Source organism: Agelaius phoeniceus, chromosome 8 (genome assembly GCF_051311805.1).
Source record: "Agelaius phoeniceus isolate bAgePho1 chromosome 8, bAgePho1.hap1, whole genome shotgun sequence".
In the NCBI taxonomy this organism is placed as follows: domain Eukaryota; kingdom Metazoa; phylum Chordata; class Aves; order Passeriformes; family Icteridae; genus Agelaius; species Agelaius phoeniceus.
In genome coordinates, this window is record NC_135272.1 from 19,598,297 (window position 1) to 19,617,835 (window position 19,539).

The window sequence follows — 19,539 nt, forward strand, 5'->3', positions numbered from 1 at the left end:
GTTTCACACCACTGGATGCCTGCAAGCGCCTGGGGTGCTGTGCAGTGCTGGGCTGTGCTGGGCTGTACTGTATTGTCTGTGCTGTCTGTATTGGCTGTGCTGTGCTGGACTGTACTGTGCTGTGCTGGTCTGTGCAATGCTGGGCTGTGCTGTGCTGGTGTGGTCTGTGCTGTGCTATACTGTACTGTCGGTATTGGCTGTGCAGTGCTGTGCTGGCTGTGCTGGTCTGTGCTAGCCATGCTGTGCTCGGCTGCGCTGTGCTGTTCTGTGCTGGCTGTGCTGGTCTGTGTTGTGCTGTACTGTCTGTGCTGGCTGTACTGTGCTGTACTGTCTGTGCTGTGCTGGTTTGGTCTGTGCTGTTCTGTGCTGTGTTGTGCTGTACTGTCTGTGCTGTGTGTGCTTTGAGAGCTGAGCTGTTCTGTCTGTGCTCTGCTGTCCGCACCGCGGGTCCGCGGGGCTCCGCGCTGAGGGCGGCCGCCCTGAGGGGAGGCCAGGCTGGCCCGCAGCGCCCACAGCCGAGCGGGGAACGCTCGTGGGCCCTAAGAAAAGGGGAAAGGCCGCAAAGGAGCTGAGCAGCGAGGAGAAAAGTGTTAAAAACAGCCCTGCGACCCCTGGGGTCAGGGCAGGAGGGGAGGAGGAGGCGGTCCGAACCCCGGAGCAGAGATCCGTGAATTAGACGGGAGCTCCATAAGGCAGCCAGCAGGTTCCCTCAAGTCTCTCCGATGTCAGGTGATGCAAATTTCTTTCTAGGGCTAGCTTGTTACAAGCCGTGGCAAAAAAAATATCTCAGGCATGGGAGAGCACATGTCCTTCTGAAGGAAATAATGTGTGTTCTTGCCTGAATCTTTCATATGTGTGTCTGTATTTTAAATCTAAAACAAACAAAAAGGTGTGGTTGCCTAGGAGACAGAACATATACAAGTATATTTCATTGTTGAACCGGGTAATTCACTTTTTGGTCATAATTCTTAAAGCACTGGGAGTCTGACGAGATAGTCATCATCCACACTAGGCATTGCCACAAAATCTCTCCAAGAAGTTTTCCATAAGGTGAATTCACTTCCAGTCAGGCTACTGAGAGTGAGATCCCAGCCACAGACCACAGGCTGCAGTGAAATCACTAAGCAGGGCCCAGCGCTAGAAGTGCTTTCCTTATTGCAGTTTCTGGTCACTGTACAGATAGTACAGATAGCCCTCAGCCTCCTCTTATCCTGTTTGCTTTTCCAAAGGCAGTGGGATATTTAATTAGCTATAGTTTGTCCATTTTTATACTGAAAACAAATATTTGCAATTTACATTGTGTAGTACAGCATGTTAGATCTGATCCAACCTAAGAGAATGTCAATGCAAATGTCTTTATAAATTTCCACATGCAGCTCCTGCAGAATTTAACATGAGCTGGGCCCTGAGGGGTCCTTTCTGCAGAGGGACAGACCTGTGTTGTCTCTAGCTTGCTTCAGGAAGCTTGCTCCAACTTCCCAGGCTGTTTGTCAGTCAGCAGGGTTTGACTAACTGCCTCTTCCCTGACCACGTCAAGTAAACTACTTATGAAGTGGATGGCCCAAACAAAAATATTTTAAGCATGGTAGTGTGTTCAAAGTATCACAAAATATTAAGCTACTTTCTCACCTTGCAAAGCTTCCTACTTATTTTTTGTGTGCAGTTACAATATTAAAATCAATGTTACTATTCACCAGAGTGTGTGCTATTTGACATAAACAGGGATTGCAGAATCAGGTCCTCATCTGAATTATTGAGAGTATAAATTGTATAAGTCAAGGACTAAATCAATTACAGTCACTGGAGATGAACCAAAATCCTTTCTGTTTTTCAATGTATAAAGAGTTGTTTTTTCTTCTTCTTTAATTAGACTTTACAGCTCTTTCTTGTACCCTTGACAATTTAACTGAACTTATCCAAACTAAGATCTCATTAGATTTTAATTTTGTGGTGAGAGCATAATTAAGATAAGCCATCAAACAGCCCTAAAAACACAGTCCTTTTTACCCCAGTACTTGGAGTTCATCAAGACATATAGTCCCTAAATGTTTCACCACAAATTAGTCTGGGTTGGATGCTTAAGTAGAGAAAAGGTTTTGCTGTGGTAATACATAGTCATAAGAAATTGTTCTTCAAACATTTTGGTTTTACTGAACTGCAGCTGGCAGTTCATCTTCATCTGCAACCTACCATTTCACACTGGGTTTTTGATCAGTCAGGGACATGATGCAGTCCTGTGTCACATAACCTGAGGCATTTTCACACGCCTCTGCAGGGCAGACCAGTTGATTGCAACTTGTAAATTCACCACTTAGGCAAACTGTTATGTAATTGCAGGAAGATGTCTAATCTCCCTTTGCCCTAAGCTGTCACACATGGCTGGATTCTCGGTGGCTGCAAAACAGTTATTGAAGGCAGTGGAAATTGTGCTGCTCTACCAGCTGAGAACCCAGGCCAAAATACATGTGGGAATCATAAAACCTCTGCTATGGTTTCTGATAGTTTCTGCTACTTTGATGTTTTGTCCTTCTATAATCCTTTGCAGTAGCTTCTGATTTGTGTTGTCTGGGTGCAAACAGGATTGAGCTTTTCTATCAGCTTGCGTGTATAGACACGTGTTCAAAAGTAATTCCTGCTGCCTGTAGTAGGAACCCAAGGAAAGGTGCAAGAATCCCTTTGTTTTTTGGCAGATGTCCCTGAAGAAAGTGGGATGGGCAGGGGTCTGGCTGCTGCTGAGACTGATCTGGTTTATCAAGATGCCAGTGGTGGCTCCTGAAGCACTGGGGGGAGAATGGACTCCAGTGTCACACCCTGGCCAAACATTGTTACCTCAATGGCTGAGGTGTGCTCAGAGCCTGCAGTGCTGCTGTTTTCACTGTCAGTTCAGTGAACTGAGTGGGGCTGAAGGATTTTTCCCCCCTCCACTACAGCCTTGGGGTAGACAGGAGCAGAATGTGCTGCCTACAAGCGTTAGGGTCTGTAGAATCTGGAGTTTGGTACAAGAGACCCCTGAAAGGCCAGTGGGTGACCTGGCTACCTGAAGGAGTTTAAGAGTATACAGAGGTGTTTGGAGCTTAAATGAGATGAAGGAATTGAGGGTGCGACACAGGTGTGTCAAAAATAATCTAAGCATGGCTGACAAGGTTAAGATTGGCATTTACTTGCACTGGTAGTATCTTAGTTTGCTACTCTTAGAGGATATCATTCAGTGAGAGTAGAATTGCAGCAGTTAAATGGATGGCATGTGTTAACACTTTTAAGCCCTTTTATTCTGCTTATGTCTGCTTTTATTCTGCTTTTTTCTTCCCAACTGTTAGATCTAAAGTATTTTATTGACTACTGAGCAGTAACCCAGTGCAGATCTGTGCTATCATTTTGTTGATCCTTCTAGAAATAAAAGGAATTTATGTAATCTTTGAGTAAAGTAACTTTCACGCTGTAGATGTTGCTCTATCTTGAGCTCCTACTAAAACAGCACTGAGTAATAAGCACTGTATGTTTATATATATATATCCATTTTCATTTAATTATAAGTATTAAATATCTATCTGGAACAGAAAGGTTATTTATTACAATGTGAATATTGTGCACGTGATTTTTTAAAGTTTTAGAGAAAGCAATTATTTTATTTAATTATTTGGGTAAAGCAATTATTTTATTAGATAACACTCTTGTTTTATTTCCGTTAGTATTCAATTAAATAATTCATATGTTAATTGACATACATTCTTTGCCACAAAAAGCAGTGTAAGAAATGCAGTATAGTGTGGGGCTGCATTGTAGAAATGTGTCTGTGAAACCAATAGACCCGCGGCCTGTGCTCCCACCAGGGGGCAGGACAAGACAAAAATTAAGGAGTGTCAAGGGGACAAACCCAACGGCCCTGCTCTTTATTCCCCCCAGCGTCAATTTTTGCAAAGGCACAAGCTCTGCAGCTGTATGACTGTCTAAGTGAAAGCAGTATTCTGTTTTTTGGTTTGCCTTTTTGTTGTTGTTGTTGTTGTTTTATGTAAACAATGCTTGGCTTCTGCTTTAGTGAACATACACATCACTGCTTCTGAGGTACTGTATGTCCTCAGAAACAGAACTCCTATAGTGTATTTGCAGAAGCACTTTTTAACTATGTAGAGCTATATAATAAATCTGTTTGTTTCACATCTTGTAAAAAAATTTGTTCTTTAAATCCTCTCTGCAGTGTTTTAGCTATCACTTTTCTTAAACAAAATTGGAAGATAGACTCTGCAATTCAAGGCTGTAGCATTATATTGTTCATTGTAAAAACAACATAGGAGGAGCCTGAGGCTTAGCATATGCCCAATTACAGGGGAAATCTGACATTGTAAGTGCTTCTTGTGTCTAGGAATAATGCAGAAGGCAGCCTACTTTCTAACATATTGCAGTGACCCACTTGTGCTCTGATGGGAGGAGATCACTGACTGAAGGCTGTTTAGCCCAACCACGTCGTGCTTAGCTATGAGGAGCAAAACCCAATGCAAAAACTAGGTTTGTTCATGGCCATGGAAGTGCTTGTAATGAATTCTGTTCATAATTAATTATAGCCTAATCCCAGATGATTCGAGTGCTCATCTCAGAGCAAGAAGGTGCTGAGAGACTTTTTAGTAATTACACCACAAAATTTAATATCTGGTAAAGGTGAGAATCATCTGAGACTAGAAATGTGTCATCTAGTTACCAGGCCATTCCACAGCCACAGCTGAGGTGGGAAGCCTGTAGCAGGTACCTGTGGGTTACCAACAGTCATGATTTTACATGTATATTACCAGAGGTACAAATCGTGGTGCACCAGCAACTATGTGGAGAGGAAGTGAGTTTTATCCCTCCTAGCTTTGGCAGTGAAAAAGCAACTTAAAATTAACAATACGCTTAGCTTTGCTGAGGGAAAGGCTTAAGGAATGTGTTTTAGCAGTTACCAGCAAAGCAGTGCCCCCTTTGGTTAAGAGAAAGAGATTTTCTTTATGACACGTAATTAAAGACTCAACTTGAGTATCTCTGGAGTTTTTGTTTTTCATTTAAACTTTATCCTTCAGTGTTGCATTTGGCTTGAGAGATAAGTTATTCAGGTAGGTCAGCTGTGCCAAGCAGGTACTTAGAATAAATGCAAACAGACGTGGAAGGTCTGAATGCTCAGAGGGGTAAATAACTGCATGGAGGCTGATATATGCTATTTCTTGCGTATCACTTCTGAATTGAAACTGTGAATCTCAGCACTGTGCTCTGCCCTGTCGGAACCTAAACAACAGCTCAGGATGCTGGTGGGTTTATTGATGAAAGTTTTTACAGGAAGTGACCACAGTGCAGGAGTCAAGGAGCACCTCTGTCACAATGACAAGTTTGTGATCATCTGCCAGTTCACTTCCAAAGCTGTGGTAATCGCATATCCTCTGAACAGAGAGAGACATAATTCTCTCCCAGGATTTTCCTGGGAAGCTGTGAGAAGCTGTGAGAAAGCTCAGAGAACATGAGAAACAATTCTTATCTTGCTGCACCTGTTGTTGTGCACATGTGGAATGCATTATGGAGCTTGTTTACCAAGGGGTGGTTTCTTAATTGGACTCTGGTGATGATGTTTTGGATTCATTGACCAATTGGATCCACGTGTGGGTCGTGACTGTCTGGCAAGGGTGATGGGTTTTTCTTAATAGTATAGTATAGTGTGGTAAGAATAAAGCAATTGATCAGCCTTCTGCAGTCATGGAATCAATGCTCATTATTCCCTGGTGGGGACCACTGCTATGATACAAAGCTGCCAGAGACTTTGAGTATGTTTCTTCTATATGTCCTTGGGATGATTTTCTCATTTCATAACTCAGAAATATAGGAAAAAAATTAAAAGTCCAGAGCCTGGAATACTTCATAAACTGTACTTTTAAGTGTACACAGACTCACAAAGTCATGCAGGCTGAGTAGGACTCAGCATCCAGCCCAACCCACCTCTCAGAACATAATGTATACTGTGTTCAAAGTAGGTTCCTCAGGATTTTGAAGTCTCCAAAGTTCTGGAGACTTCTTGGGCTTCCTGGACAACCCAGCTCCAAAAATACCTGTAACACAGCTAAGAATAACTATTTAAATTTATTGTTTCACTCAATAGCTGTTATTTTTATACTGAAAAGGAAAAAAAACAACAAAAAACAGGGCATAGATTACTCTTTCTCCTTAGCTGCCTGTGTTTGAGTTTTGATTTGACGCTTTGACTCACTTTCTTTGTCCCCTAAGCTACAGGCAGGTTGCACAAGCTCAATCAAAGGAGAGAAATTCTCAGTTTCTTCTCATAACTGTTGACTGATCTTGGAGTCAGGAGGCTCTTATAGTTTGGGGCTAGTCATCTGCAGCTTCAGTGGACAAAGAAAGCAGTACAGGCTGTACCGTTTGCAAGGGGGCCTAAAGCCTAGGAATTCCTGTGGCCAGCAGGAGAAGGAGGGAGCACTGCACACCTCCAACACACAGGGACCCTCATGACCTGGAGGATCGTGAGGGAACAGAATTTGGTACATTTCCAGATTGTCCTTACTAAGTGCCCATGTTGAGCATTCCTTTTCATGGTTTGGAAGCTAGCTGATTCTCACTGTTTGGGAATTGGCATCAAGGCCCAAAGGGCAGATTTGCACTTGGCAAGACCACAGTGCATTCCACTGTGTTCAGTTCCTCTCTTTGTGGTCTGATGTGGCTGTGTCAGAGCCCATCAGCTGTGATTTCACATATATCTACTACTTCTCAGCTTCATCAAGGTGTGAATTACAGCACTCTTCATTAAATACCTAATGATATTGCCATACACCTCTTCATACCTTATGACTTAAGGAGAATGCTTCCTTTTGTGAAAAAAGTGCAATGTGGATGCAATGTATGTTTTCCTTGGGACAAAGGGGAGTACAGGATATAAAAATACTCCATAGATGCATACATATTGTGGAGTATGAATCTCCTTTATTTTTTTTTCCTCCTTTATCTTTCATTTCTTTTATAACTTTAGTTTTATGTGTAACAAATTTTATAGAATAAATGTATTTAATATTGGTTTAACTCAGAAAATGTAGAGGATAAAATAAAAGACATAAATTCAACAGAAAGGCTATAGATATCTTCTTGGCTTGCAGATATCTTCTTCAGTGCTGTTTCCATGGAAATTATTTATAGTGCCTGGAGGGAGTGAAGTGCAGGTCACAGATCCGCAGAGCTACAGTAGGCTTTCAGCCCAGTTAGGCAGAAGCTGACAACAACAAATGGGCATGTCTTTGAATGGAGCTCTTCTGCTTTCAGAGGAAAATGCAATCTCTTATAAAAATGTGGCTTTGAGAGAAAAATATTAATCTCTATGGCAGTTTGGGGTGAAATTGGAACCAAGAGCTGTCGGTTTTCATTATGAAAACGGCTTCAAACTCTCTTCTTCACTTCCCCCTCCCCTCATCGCTTGAAGTCATTAAGGGCTTCATCACATTTATTAGAGCAGAATTCTAAGTACCATTTCAGATTACCACAGTGTATTCCAGTTTGGCTAAATATTTTACTTCTTGAATGTCTACCTGGGATATGCTCAAACAGAGCACAATAGACAAATTTGGTAAATGATGAGACTATTACCAGTCATCAAGGAGCATATTTTGCATGTAATTTACATAAAAATACATTTTGTATAAAATATTAAACCTATATGGAACATTTTATATATTTTATTTCTGTATATTACACATATGTGTGTTTTTTCTTCTCAAAGATTGACAAAAATAGGTTATATAACAATTTATGTGACAGCTTTTTGTAGAAATTAATGCTTTGTACAAAGATTTTTTAAAGAAGGGTATGCAGATATATGGACTGCAGTTTGAACTAGGAGTATCACTCTTGTTTTGTCACAGATCATTTGGCAGTATTCTCTTTAAGAATTTTGAAACCAAAATAAATTTTTTATCCTCTTAATTAGCTATATTTTTTCTTTTATTAAGTTAGTAATTTGTTTCTTCATCTCTTTCTTCCTAATTTATTAGAGAACAAGGAACATTCCTTATGCTCTTAAAGATTAAAGGGTATGCCCAGGCTCTCTGTGAAACAGGTACTGTGTAAATAGCTACAGAATAAGAGTGTGTGACCAGGCACTGTTTTTTCCATTTTCCTAGAGAAATGAAGGATGTTCAATATACAAGCAAGTCACTTCAGAATGACTTCATCTATATTCCAGGAAAAGAATAAATTCAGGAGGCAGGTAGCGAAATGGAATGTCCGGATAATTTTTTTTTAGGATGGTAAATATTTGCGCTGTGAATGTTACTGTTTCTCATTTGACTGTGCTCTCATTCACCTCTGAACTCCTGTAGATACTGTTGTACACAGTTGTGTTTGTTTCCAGTACTGTTGTGTTTCCAGTAGTTCCTTCAAAATACAAATGACTGAATATTGGTGATGACAGTGAATTGTTTAAGTAACAACTCTACAGATATGAATCAAATTCAAATTGGTTTAGCTGCAAACCCTGTTTTTAGTGCTTCAAACAGTTTTTCAACTTTATTTTAGTGTCTGAAAGGGCCTATCTACTGTAGTGTGATACTCTTTAGTGTAACTTAGCCAAATGAACTGGGAAAGTCAGGAGATAATGAAGGTATTGAAGCAGGCCATGTCTGCTGGTTATATCAAGCAAGTAACTTCTGTGATATCCTAAATGCACTGAGAGACTTATTACTGCAGCTGAATCACAGAATGGGTATGAATGGAAGGGACCACAATGGATCCTGTTGTCCAACCTCTCTGCTCCAAGTGATCCTAGAGCACTTGGCACAGGGCTGTGTCACACAATTCTGGAATGTCTCCAGGCAGGGAGAGTCCGCACCCCCTCTGGTCAGTTGGTTCCAGTGTGTGGTCAGCTGCACAGTAAAGTAGTTCTTCCTCATGTTCAGGTGGAACTCCCTGTGCATCAGTTCCTGCCCATTGCCTCTTGTCCTACTGCTCTGCACCACTGAGCAGAGCCTGGTCTATCCTCTGACACCTCCCTGCTGATAGACATTGCTGTGATGAGGTCCCCTCTCAGTCATCTCTTCCTGGCTGAACAGTCCCAGCTCCCTAAGCCTTTCCTGGTGAAATGCTCCAGTCCCTTTTTTGCCTTTGTCAACCTCTGCCAGACCCAGGCAGAGCTCCAGGAGCTCCCTGTCTGTTTTGTACTGAGGAGCCCAGAACTGGTCACAGCTGTCCAGATGTGCCTCACTGGGGCTGAGTAGTGGGGCAGGATCACCTCCCCCAACTTGGGGCAGTGCTCCTCCTGACTGTCACAGCATAATATGAGCTCAATGAAGTTTGTATGTCTCTCCTCAGCTCCTCAGAAGGAAAAGAAATGGATTGAAGTTCGGTTTCTATATCAGAGTTGTGACAAGGTCTCTCTAATCCCCTCCCCACTCTGCAATATTTGTTAACTTTCTTTTCATTTGGTAGATACTCTTTAAATTAGCACACAGTGTTTCTAACAGGTCAGTTAGGTAGGCCACCTGACCACTCAGGTGTAAAAATCCTAGCAGTTTCTGCTGACTGGAGGTTAAATATTAACCACAACCTAGAAATTCAGCACTCACCTCATTAATCCATTTGAAACCATCTGCCATAAAAAGTTGCAATATGTGACACCACTTTTTCCCCCCTCTGGCATCTGCCAATTGCTTTTAATCTCAGGAAAATATGTTGTTAAATTCAGTAATTTTGTAGCCGTGCTTTTGTCAGTTTAGATATCTTGGCTGATATTTATTAAAATTGCTTTCATTAAAGTAGCTTAATTTGAAATCTCTTCTATATAAGAGTAAACAATTCTTCCTTGGTGTCATTTTTCTTGTTGGGATGGACTCTTCTGAACAGCAGTAGGCACAAAGCTGTTGTCCCTAGGAGATGCTCTGGGGGAAAAAAAAGAGCAAAACAAACCCAGCCCATATGGTCCCTTCCTGTGCAAAACATGTTCAGATTCCCACAGTGGTATGGAGTAGGTATGGAAAAAAAAATACCTTAAATATGAAGGAGCATTGGGATCCATTGTGGTCTATTCCTACAGGTGTGGATGGGGTGCAGAGAGCAATGGGAGTTGTGAACCTTTCCTAACACACATGATGAAAGGAAGACTGAGTACTGAATCAAATTCTGTACTACTGAGGAGAGTAAATCTGTATCTGCTTCTAGGATATAATGTTGTTACAGACTGAATGGCAGCCTTTATCTCCCTAATTGTGGTCAGAAATTCAGCAGCTGATCATTTGTTTTTACCTATGGTGGTGTTATGGAGATGTAGAATACTTAACTCTCAGAGACTTACTTTTACATTGGTGGAAATAACTGGTGTGAGCAAAAGCACTGATACACCATCAGCTGCCTGAACAGGGCACACTTAGGCATCACAATACTCCTTCTTGACATGCAGTAGCCTGCTTAGATCCATACTGATCCTTCTGCATAGCTATTAAAATAGTCTTTATTTTTCACCACAATGAGCAAGATGGACTCCTTCGCTCTTTGAGACACGCTCCTTTGTTACTTTTTCTTATTGTGTGTTGAAGCTCCTTTTTGGTAAGGGAAGGATTAAGACAATGACAGCCTTCTGAAAAATAATTTTTTTAGAGACCATTAATCAACAGTATTGGTTTTGCTGCAGGTCTTTTATATAGCCTTTTCCAGCACTGTAAAAAAGCCTTTATTTTCTTTTGTAAATGGAAACAGAGAAATATTCTTTTTGTCTGTATTTTGCCCTCAAATTCCCATGCATATAGTTGCAGTAGTAGTTTCCTAATTTCTTGCTCATTTTTTTGATCTACAAATATCCTGAATATATGCAATCAGAACCCAGAGTATATCTCACTGGAGCTCTAAAATATCATTTCATAGGAATGAAGCAATATTTTAACCCTATGAGATACTTCTACTTTGATGGGATCCCTATTCTTTCAATTGTATAGCAACTGTATTTGTGTTTAAGTTAAGTATTATTACCATAGTAATAATACTATGGTAAAGCTGAGTGGTTTCACCTCCATTGTCAGGATAATGTTTTGCCATAGTACATCTTATTTATCTTACACTTTGCAAAGGAGTAGTTTTTAGTTGGTAATTCACAAACAGGTGTCTTGGTTTAGTAGCCATTGTCTGCTCTTTGTTGGGGCTGAGAGAAATTGCCTGCTAGCCATGAGTACACTGCTTAGCTGCACAGTAAGTGAGAAGGGCAAATCTTCTCTGATGAGAAATTTGCAATGAATTGGTTTTGGTTGGGGTTTTTTTTTTCTGAGGTGCTAATTGAAGCTTAGCAGTAAAAAAGACCAGACTGACAGTGATTAGTGCAAACTCTGACAGAGACCTATACTGACTTCAGAAAATTTTACTAGTCTAAACAACTTTCTTAGCTTTTATTTTCCATTGCATCAGATTAATATCTTTATTATATTTCACTAAACTGAAATATGTACAAAAAAGTAGGGAAAGCAGTTTCTTTTCAGCCAATGGCTAGACATATTCTTATCAGCTAAGCAAAATACTACCCATTAATGCTTCTAGACTTAGTTTTGCACACTACTGCTCTTTTTAAAAAATACTTTTTATTTAGGCAAGCAAGCAGAGTGAGTGGTCTGAAATACATCTAACAGAGATTACTTTATAAATTAATTTAACACAGTTGTCCCAAATTTGTTAAGGACTCTAAGATGGACGTCCCTGATGAAATATTCAGGAGAGATTTGTTGCTCTGTGAAGTTCTCTGCCAGTCATTACTGTGTGGTATCTCTACTGAGACATAAAATATACTATATATGAGATTGTCATGTAGCACTTCAGCTTCACTACTCTTTCTCTAGAGCTTATTTCACAGCAGCTTGTGCAGAACCATTTTGAATAAATATCTACTCCTGTGTTTGCATAGCCAATTCATATGAGCATGAATGAGAAAAAATTATAATTTTTCTGCTGGTTACTGCACTTGTGAGGAGTACTCGTTTCTATCATAATTATTTTCTTTTTTTTTTGTCTCTATAGGATTTTAAAGTATCAGTTCAGCAGCTTGTACACATGAGCAAGATGATTTATAGTGTGCACTCTGAATAATTCTAGGCAAATAAATATTCAGATGTCTTTGCAGAAGGGTGTGTCTGAGAGGAAGAGCACTTGGTGTAATCCAAAGTGACCACAGGGTATGCAGTTACATGGATGTGTCAGTTGTCTATTGTCCAATTGGCACACAAAGCTTAAATTTTCTATTACAGTTCCAGGATAATTATGCAGCTCCCTGACATGAATGGACTTGGTCAGTCCCAAAAGAGAGCATGTTTGCTGTTGAAATCAAATGCAGTCAGTTGCTCTTGGATTCTGTTATTTAAGTCTGTCACTGAAGGCATGGGAGAGAAATTCTAGATAAATTATATAACTGCCTTCATCTCAGGTCTGTAATAGTAATTACATGTGGAAGTACTTGAAGCAGAATGATTAATTTCTTTTTTTATGACTCGAACTTCACTCTGAACTTGTGCTAGGGACTGTTTTCCATGAGCTATCTGCAAATAGATGTCTGGTAAATAGTTATTTGGGCTGGGATGGCAAAAGTGACAAGCAGTGATGCTAAATGGAAGCATTCCCTTTGGTGGAGTTGGCTCTATAGGCTGGTGTGTCTTAGTTGTACTGGTATAGTGACCTAGCTAAGATCAGGAGGACTTTTTGCCTTTTGAATTACAGTAGAATATTTCAATTGGAGAGGACCTATAATTAGAATCTTATCTAATTGCCTGGCCAGCTGAGGCCTGACCAAGGGTCAGAGTTTGTTATTAAGGGCATTGTCCAAATTCTTAGATGTTGACAGGCTTGGTACAGCAACCACCTCTCTAGGGAACCTGAGCCAGTGCAAGACCACCCTCTCAGTAAACCAATGCTCCTTAATGTCCAGTCTAAACCTTCCCTGGCACAGCTTTCAACCATTGCCATGTGTTCTATCACTGAATACCAGGGTGAAGAGATCAGCACATTCCCCTTCACTTCCCCTCCTCAGAAAGCTCTATAGGGCGATGAAGTTACCCCTCAGCCTCCTTTTCTCCTAACTAGACAAACACAAAGTCCTTTGCTGCTCTCATAGATCATTCCTGCCCTTTCCCCAGCTTTGTTGCCCTCCTCTGAAACATTTGAGCACCTTCACATCCTCCTGAAATGCTGAAGCCCAGAGCTGCACACAGAACTCCAGGTGAGATTGTACCAAAGCTAAATACAGTTGGAGAATTGTCTCTCTTAACAGACTGAATTGTGCATGGAGAAGAAAATTTTGATCACATCTTTACAACTGCAAAAGAAGGACCTTGCCATTATAGCATCTTATTGCAATGATTAAGTTACAGGCATATCTACTCAAACCTCAAAGCCTGGTTACATATCAGCTCAGACCAAGTTACTCAGGGGTTTTTTCAGTCTTGAAAACTTCCATGGAGGAGATGGCACAGAATCCCTGGGGTACTTGCTTTATTACCTGATGCTTCACAGAGGGAAAGTTTCTCCTCACAAGCAGCCTGAACCTCTCTTGCTTCAGTTTATCCCCACCACCTCACACTCTCCTGCTATGCACCAGTGTAAAGGTCCTGGCTCTGCCTCCTCCAGGAGCTGCTTGCTGGCCCTGGCAGTTTGCCAGGGAGCTGGAAGATGTTTGTTTATTTCACCTGTGTCTCTCCTGAATGTTACATAATAGGATGTGAAACAGCATTTACATTGAACAAGATGCATGGAAACATCCCCGAATATTTTTTATTCTTAAATCTCAAGCTTTCATAAACTCAGATTTTATGGTAGAAATAAGCATGCAATTTTTTTTTTCTTTCAAGCTCCTGAGTGTGTGAGAGAAATGAAAAAGAAATAGGGAAAAACCTCAAACCACAACAAACAAACAAAACTGAACAGAACCAAAACAAAATCAAAAGTTAAAAGGTAAATTTTAATTTTTCTTGGGTTTGTAATTTCATTCAAACTAACATTCAATCTGGATGTGAAGTGTGTATGAGAGGATGTTGGTGAAATTATTCTCATAACAGAGGTATTGTGTTCACAACCAATGAAGTCTTAATGCTTCTGCTTCACATTGGGTGTACCTGAATATAAGGGTGATTTTAAAATTAGGATTTCAAGAGCAAAGTAAGGATTGTTTTGTAGTTATTTACATTTTAACTCTCTAGATCTGTTTGTTCCTCAGTAAAAAACACACAGTCAAATAAGGAATAACACTAATTCCGGTGTTGAAGTTTTTATATCTTTGTTTATAAAGAGTGGTAGTGAAAGCAGAGTGAGAGAAATTTATTTTGACTGAGTTCCTACATCTGTTATTAATTAATTGCAACTGTTTATATCAGCACTGGGTGTGGTATCATGAGGTTTTGAATTTATCTATTAAATTCAGGATTGGTTGCATGAGTTCAGTATATAGCTTAACATTAACTAAACAAAGATATGAAACTGTGGGAAAGTAAAATAGTGGCATATGTATACCGTATTCTGATACATTTTAATGTGGATTTGAGTCTTAGATCTTAAGCTTACCCTGCAACAGAATCTGACAGATTTGCTCAAAGCCTTCCCCCCCACCAAAGTGATATATGCACTGTGACCATGTTTACTCAAGAATGCTGAAGTGTGTGCAATAAGTGCAGTAGTCTTTGAACATTTGTGAGTTCAGTGGAAAAACCTTAAAACTCTAAAGTTCAACATTTAAAAAAGATGAACAAATTGTTTTCACACAAGGGCACAGCAGGTGCCTCGCTGTCCCCATCTAGTAATTCAAATGCTCATGTGTGTTACTGAACACACAGAACAGGCTGGGCTATCTTTGATTATTTGATTTGTCCACAGAAGTTCACTCATTGTATACACACACCAAAAGACTGGAGCAATGCAAACAGAGAAGGTGTGTGTCAAACAGCTCTCACCCTCTTAATCATTTCAGTGGAAGTAAAAATGGGGGGCTGAAAGATGATCTCACTTCTTAGCAGCTGGGCTTAGACCTGGATGCTGATTGTTTAGATGTCCTTGAATTGAGGTTTTCCTTCCAGTCTTCAGCTGGCTGCAATTATATTTCTATCATCTTTATTTTTAATATATGCTGATTTTTAATTTTTTTAAAATCTTACTAAATATGAAAGCAGAGGCAAGGAAAAACATCTGCTGTAGAAAATATTCTGAATCACAGTTTAGAGAGCTTATGAATACTGTAGGCTTAACACTTGCACAAAACTGTGTGGGTGGCACACTGTCAAGTGCAGACAGTGGTGGGAGACTCCAGTATGGGAATCTTTTTTTAATGGTTGTTAAAAGATCAAAGAAAAATTATTTGGAGGAAAAAGGCTTGATTTGGAGGGAGAAAATATCATGTTGGACACAAATTAAATTACTGTATGGATTTGGACAGATATGACATGATTAAAAATCATGTAGTTAATCCACCAAGTTTTTAATAGAGCTCATTACCATCATGTGGGAAAATTCCTGCTGAGAACTTTGGGCTGGTTAAGTATTAACCTATGGATAGCAGGGATTTGGCTTTTTTTTCCTAAAATCTATATTTCTCATGCTAGTCAATGAACCAGGAAGGATTTTAAAATTCAGCCATGCTTTTTCTTCACTAATGAACCTACATGTTTTTGGATGCTGTTGTCATTTTCAGCTCTTTCATTAGTGTTTCTACCTGGCTTTAACATTGCTATGTCTACCAGCTGGGTCTCTAGCTGGGGCTCAGGATATAATAACAGAAAGTGAGAAATGGATGATTGGGCTGAACAAAATAAATATGAGTCTGACAGAATGTAAAAGATTGTACTTGTTACCAGAACATTCTTCTGATTTCCAATATAAATGCCAGCTAATACGTGTGTTCCATAGACCTGCCTGCCAAATATGTTGGACTTGGAAAAGAAATTTTCCTGCCAGTTACTGTACACTTAGCCTGCCTGTCATTATCTCTCTCAGCTTGTTTTTTTCCCCAGTGATTGTGCATTTTACAGAAGTACAAAAGACAAGCAATTTAAAAGGCTTTTTGTGTATAAGATACTCTACAGGCAACTTACCTGCTGGAAATGAAGTGATTTTGTGCGACAATTTTCTCCCCTGCATATAACATTTATGCCACAAAAGTCATGATTGTGGAGATAGAGTTCTTATCTATTTTATTCACTCTAATTAATTAGAGTGAATAAAAGCATAATTTTGTATATGGTTTAAAGAAAGCCAAGCAATTTTTAATAAAACCTGTTTTTTTTGCAGCAGGGCAGGAAATTGTTTTTTCTATCCCTATAAATATTCACTATTTAAATATCTTCTTTCCCACAATGAAATATGGACCCTTTAAAACATTAATGAATTTATATTGTGGAAAAATGCAGTCAGGGAACTTGAAACATCTAATTGAAATGACTTTGAAATACTAAATTTATTTCTTATCCTCATTTTATATGCTAAGTTTATATGTACAGACATAAAAAAGAAATTCTAACCAAAAATAGTATTTTCTGTGTTTTGAAAAAGTAGCATAAACTATTTGGATACCCATAGATATTTTTCCACTTCACTTAATCAAGAAATCAGTTAGTGTTTCTTTGTCACAAAATGTTGTAGCTCTGAAAATGCCATATTTTTAATTGAAAATATCTAGTCAAACACTTCTCATCTTCCTGCATTACAGACTTCACTCTTATATCTATTTCTGAGCCAATCAATACTAGATTTGTTAACTGCAGTTTATTAAAAAAAAAAAGGAGACAATACAGGACCTTTACCATATCTTGAATTATTTCAGGAATCTGAGCAGACCCACTATTTTATTGATCTTTGCAGCAGTTTAGTCACCAAAATATGATTATGAAAACTTCTGTCACAGCTTTCACATTGACACAGTGCTGAACTGTCTTGGACAGATTGTGTCTATGCTGAATACAAAAAACACTTGACATATTCAAAGTAATAGAGGGATGATAGGTAATATTCTCTTCAGCAGACAGCAGGGGTGGCCCTACATGCCATGATTTTGCTCATATGAGTAAATGTCCTCTAAAATAACTACTGAGGCACTTCAGTTGTAATGCCAGAAGTGTCTCCAGGTCAACAATGTCCATGATCAGTGCACCTCATCAGACACACCAGCAAACAGGGGCTGAGCAACAAGGGGATGTTACCTCATGGGATTGCTGGCTGGGCTCTTGGATCTCCACAGATTTCTGGCATTGTTCAAGAAGAGAAGGACAATCTCCCATCTCTCATGTTTTAGGCTCGGGGGCTGAGAATTCCCCACTGTAAAAACGTGCATTTTCCTGTCAGCTGAGGAAGTGTAGGGTGATCTGGTAGAGATAGGACCCCAAAGGTGACACCTAGCTGTATGGATTAGCAAGCATCCTGCAGCAGGAGACCCTGACAGACTGAGAGCCCTGGGGGCCTTGTCAGCAGGTCACAGGAGAGCAGGGCCCTGTGGCAGTCCCATGCACATGAGATACAAGCTGACTGCACTTAGCAGGCAACTTGGGCAGTACAGGAGCAGTTCCTCTAGGCTTTCACTGTAGCTATTTGCTAGATGAGCTACTGCTGTATCTCTTATCTGAGGCACAGACTGGGTCCGGGAGACCTTTGACATGTACTGTGAGGCAACCCTTTTTCTCATGGTACTGCCTGCAGTGTTCTCTTCTGGGTAACTGCTGGAATTGCTAGTTTAGTTTTTAGATCCTTCCTAGTGGAAATAAAAGAGCCAGAATTATAAATGTATTCTTTGTGTGTATTGCATGCTAGATACTGTGGCCTGCAACTCACCTACTTATGGAAGGCCATCCACAAATCAGCTCTAAAGTCTCTGCTAGTTTAATTCATGAAGTTCATCAGCTGTCATAATTTTTTCATAACTTGTTTCCAAATTATGGTACTTCTAAGAAAAGTGAAGCTTCCAACTCTTGGTTAAGCACGTAAACATTTTATAGGGGATTGGTTGTGTGAAGTAGGACAAGAAAGCGACAAATATACCAAATGTGTTCTGCTTCAGAAATTTTTTATGTTTCTGAGGTTCAGTGCTCAGTTTATATGGCAATGCTGAGTTCTGGCAGTCTCCTCCAGACTCATTTCTCACAGCTCCCTTGGGCACTATGCCATGCTAATGCTGCATTGGTTGTGACAAGGAGATGATTTCTTCAAGAAGTGCTTTTTTGTCTTTGTGGAATAACAGAAGGTATTCTAGATCAGCAATTCATCAGGCTCCATTGGCTGTATTTTCAATAGGGTATCTTCAAAATAGACTAAACTAGTATAAGACCTTAAAGGATCCCAGACAGACTGATGTCAAATTTTCTGCCAAAGAATGCTATTTAATGAAAGTTTTGCTGTTTCACAACATAACATGGTTAATGTTTTGTAGGTGTGATGAATCCTGATCTCCAAGTGGATTAAATTTGTGTCATGGACACCATGGATCAGAAATTGTTCCTCCTGGCTTAGAATTAGAACATTAAGGAGAGGATTTCATGTAAATCCTCACTTAAGGGTGTTAAAGATTAAAGTGAGATTTTATTAGCATAAATCTCTCAGTCCCAGTTCCCTGGACCCTCACAGCTGCCCCATAGGTACCTTCTTCTAAGAAACAGCACAGAGAGATTTTCTTAATTCATCAGAACTTGTTGGGACAGCCGACTGTGAAAAGCAAATCTGCCATGACTTTAGGCTATGTGGTTCCTTGAGCAGGGAATTAGAATCATTATGCATTTGCTAAGCACTAGGAAGGTGCTGTAATACTTAAATCTTGTAAAATAATTCTAATCTTTCTTTGTTTGATCTTTCCCAACTCATATAATCCTTTTTTTGTTGTTCTTAGCTGATGTTCTTTATTATTGAAATTAATGCAAATTCAGGTATCTAAAAAATAACTAAGTATTATTCAATGCTTTCATAAAATTCAATAGAAGATGTAAGCAACCAGTGCTCTTGAAAATTAAATTATGCTTCATGAGAATTGGTAGCTAAAATGTAATACCTTTAGTTGCACCATGAATCCAAGCTGGATATTTAAATAGAGGCTGGGTGTCTGCGTGGCATTTGTGCTTTACAATTTTGGCCTCACAGCCAAAAACCTGGGTCTGAAAATGTGGAGAGTCTTCTTTGCTGGGAAACTAGACTCAGCTTAGAAGCCCACTTCCAGATATTTAACTATGTTATTAGAGCTTTGGTACAAAGTTGTATCAGTATTTAAACAGCATTAATGATACTGAAATGTAAAAGAATATTATCATTCTAGCACACAGAGAAGTGTAGTATAGTCATGGCCATCTAATGGCAAGGTAGTACACTGAAATAGGAGTGTCATTGCTACAATCCCATTTATGGTTAGTTTAAATGTGCATTTATTCCTGACTTAAGGCACCGAGGGTAATATACACCCACACCCACACCCACAGAGCATTTGCTAGTATTTGCAGAAGCCTCAAATTTTATTTTTAATTATAGACTAAAAGATAGTAATGGTTTTTCTTCTATTCTGATCAAAATCAGCATCTCCATATTAGCTTATGTATCCTAGTATGTATT